This window comes from Nerophis lumbriciformis, linkage group LG03 (assembly GCF_033978685.3).
Source record: "Nerophis lumbriciformis linkage group LG03, RoL_Nlum_v2.1, whole genome shotgun sequence".
Taxonomy (NCBI): domain Eukaryota; kingdom Metazoa; phylum Chordata; class Actinopteri; order Syngnathiformes; family Syngnathidae; genus Nerophis; species Nerophis lumbriciformis.
In genome coordinates, this window is record NC_084550.2 from 66,640,667 (window position 1) to 66,644,791 (window position 4,125).

Sequence of the window (4,125 nt, forward strand, 5' to 3'; positions counted from 1 at the left end):
AAATAAATTAAACAGTAAATCACGAAATAATTAAAAAGGGAAATAAATAATTAAATCATGGAATAACTTGAAATATTACATTAAATAATTTAATTAATTAATTTGATATTAAAAATAATAAAATTATGTAATATTCAAATGTTCTTTTGCATTAAATAAATTGACATTTAAGTATTTAATTCCAAATATATTTATTCAATGACACATTTATGTAGTTATTTTTACAAATGTATTTATTTAATTTTTAATGTTGTCCCGTTTGATCCTCCATGCCTGTGAAGTCGTCGTGAACAATGGCGATTGACGTCATTCCAGATTGACGTTGTAGCTGGAAATAGTCACTTTTTATGCAAACAAGAGGAAAGGGTGTTCAGCTTTTCTTTTTTTTTCTTTTTTTAAATGCCGCTTGTGAGGAGGGAAAAACAGGAAAGACCACGCACCAGAAATTATCTATTGGGGAAAAGCTGAGCAAAAACATCTGGGTTAGAATTTGTTGTCATGTTGTTTATAATTGACTCATTAGCAGTATTAATGCTGACTCAGCTGTTTGTTCCTTGTAGCTATAACAACATTGGTTCTGTTGCGTGCATATATAATAAAATAATGTTTTTTTTTTTAGAGATGTCTGATATCCCGATATTGTCCAACTCTTAATTACCGATTCCGATACCAACCGATACCGATATATACAGTCGTGTAATTAACACATTATTATGCCTAATTTTGTTGTCATGCCCTGCTGGATGCATTAAACAATGTAACAAGGTTTTTGTCACGTTCAAACACAGGACATCTATTAAACAAGACAAAAGGCAAGGAATCAAACAGAGACAGAATTCAATTTGGACTCAATATTGAGGAGAGACATGGCCACTGCACTCTCTGCACAGTCCTGCACCACGCTCTGACGAAGAAGGTTTTCGTCTCCTCTTTTAATTCAGATGTTCCATGTTCACGCACCAACATATGTCACAGCAGGAATGGTAAGTGTGTAAAAGAGTCATTGTTTTCGGTCGCTTTGAAGTCCGAGAAGAGGATTTCTCGGGCTTGGGCTCTTCCTGGATCCAGCTGGGGCAGGTGTTGGAGGACAATGGATAACCCCTCCCGTCTCCTGACCACAGTGACTTCAAGAGGGCAGCGGGTCGTAAACAGCGTTGACCTCGGTCACCAAACAGTTGGAAGAGAGTTTGTGAAATACTTCAGAGAGAGTTCGTTTAACACTTCAAAGAGAGTTCCTCTGGGAGTTGAGCAGATCCTGCCATCTGTCCGTGTTGAAATCACAGTGGAGTTTTACGAGCCTTCTTCCTCTTGTTAGGCCTCGAAAGACAGCATTCATAATACAACGTTTCTTTTGTGATAACTTACAAACAATTATTCCAACAGTTTTCCAAAATAAATCAACTCAAGTTATGGGAAAAAAATGCCAACATGGCACTGCCATATTTATTATTGAAGTCACAAAGTGCATTATTTTTTTTAACATGCCTCAAAACAGCAGCTTGGAATTTGGGACATGGTCTCCCTGAGAGAGCATGAGGAGGTTGAGGTGGGCGGGGTTGGGGATAGCAGGGTTGAGGTGGGGGGGTGTATATTGTAGCGTCCTGGAAGAGTTAGTGCTGCACGGGATTCTGGGTATTTGTTCTGTTGTGTTTATGTTGTGTCACGGTGCGGATGTTCTCCCGAAATGTGTTTGTCATTCTTGTTTGGTGTGGGTTCACAGTGTGGCGCATATTTGTAACAGTGTTAAAGTTGTTTATACGGCCACCCTCAGTGTGACCTGTATGGCTGTTGACCAAGTATGCCTTGCATTCACTTGTGTGTGTGAAAAGCCGTAGATATTATGTGATTGGGCCGGCACGCAAAGGCAGTGCCTTTAAGGTTTATTGGCGCTCTGTACTTCTCCCTACGTCCGTGTACCACTCCGTAGTCATGAATTTTGCTTTTTCAAGCCGATACCGATCATTTCCGATATTACATTTTAAAGCATTTATCGGCCGATAATATCGGCAGTCCGATATTATCGGACATCTCTAGTTTTTATATATCTTCTTGACACTCTCTCTCGTGCCGTCAAAATTATTATTAAAATTTTAAAGGGAACTTTTTATTTTTATTTTGCCTATCATTCACAATCATAATGTAACACAAGAATGTGTTTTTCTCATTTTTATGCATTCTAACTACCGTATTTTTCGGAGTATAAGTCGCACCGGAGTATAAGTCGCACCTGCCAAAAATGCATAATAAAAAAGGAAAAAAACCAGTGACGTGCAGTCACTAGAGGCAGGTGAGGCGGGGCCTCACCTGCCATCATGGAAAGAAAAAAAATGTAAAAATATTTTTTTTTTATTAAATTGTTATATGTATCCAGTGATTATACTATAAAGTTATTTTCCATTTAACTTCACCCGTTTTAGATTATTTCTATTTAAAATCGCTGAATTTTCACATTTGCCGTTCACATACTAAGAAGAGACGGTGCGGTGAACAGCAGCCAGTCGAGGCACGTCACTCAGTGCCTCAACATGGACGGACTCGGCTAACTGCTGGCCTGCTGTGCAGTGAGACCGTATTGCTATATGAATTATATTATACATTTCCATAGTTTAGTTAGCTGAGGTATATAATGTACAGTGTATTTTGTCAACAACTGTATGTGTGTAACGTATTTCTAGTGCTGAGTGATCATAAAACGGCTGCAAAAGACGCACTGTGTGAGGCTTCAGTAGCCCCGCCTCCTGCACCCCCGCCGTAAAATGCACGGCAACCCCTGACGTGAGTGTTATATCAACTAAAGCCCACACTTAAACTTTCCACGTGCAAGATTGAATCTATTTAAAAAAGTTATTTCATAAGAAGCCAAAAAGTGCAAAAACAATAATGTTCGTGTTGGAGGAGTTGTGAATGACAGGGTCACAACATTAGGTACACCTGCAGACTGCAGGTGTATCTAATTCACAACTCCTCCAACACGAACATTATTGTTTTTGCACTTTTTGGCTTCTTATTAAATAACTTTTGTAACCTATTTTTATAGGCTTTCCTCTTTGTGATGTTAAGTTCCTGTTATGAGCTGTTATACAGTATATGCCTTGAGCTCTTATTTTGAAGGCGCTAAGAGCGGAAATGACGACACGTTGGAGTGGAGCGGAAGTTTTTGAAAGAAGGTAAATAAAGTGGTCCTCGTGCAAACTGGAGCCTCCGTGTTTGTTATTTTGTAGTTTCATACAGTATAGGCGACATTTATAAACCCTCGGTTACACTTTTTTAAATAGATTCAATCTTGCACGTGGAACGTTTAAGTGAGGGCTTTAGTTGATATAACACTCTCGTCAGGGATTGCATTAATCCAGTACAATAGCAGCTCATGGATTTATTTTATAAGTAAAGGTAAGACCATAATAACGTTTTTTTTTATTAAATGTGCTTTTTTGTGTGCTACAGTTTGTATGTGTAAAGTTAAAGTTAAGTTAAAGTACCAATGATTGTCACACACACACTAGGTGTAATGAAATTTGTCCTCTGCATTTGACCCATCCCCTTGTTCACCCCCTGGGAGGTGAGGGGAGCAGTGGGCAGCAGCGCCGCCGCGCCTGGGAATAATTTTTGGTGATTTAACCCCCAATTCCAACCCTTGATGCTGAGTGCCAAGCAGGGAAGAATGCTGGTATGAGCTTTTAAACATAACCCGTTAACTGCTGCCAATCAAATGGTGAATAACATACTCTTTAGGGTTCATATGTTTGTAAATCTGACTGGGATGAAGTCAGTGCCTCACCAGCCATCAACCTCACCGCACGTCACTGAAAAAAACAAAAAAGTCGCACTGGAGCCCGGCCAAACTATGAAAAAAACTGCGACTTATAGTCCGAAAAATACGGTAGTAAATACATGCGATCAAAAGTCTGCTTACTATGGAGCCTAAGTTAGCCGCTCTATTCTGTCTTTAGAGCCCCTAAAAAAACATGCAAACACCTCCATTAGGGTTTTTATACATGATGTAAGTTTATATGTAATGTAGTAACATTTATAATAACATTTATAATTTACATTTCGCATTAAAAACCTTTGTTTTTTTACAACATCACTGATTATTACTCCCTGCAGAGTTTATGAGAGAAAACA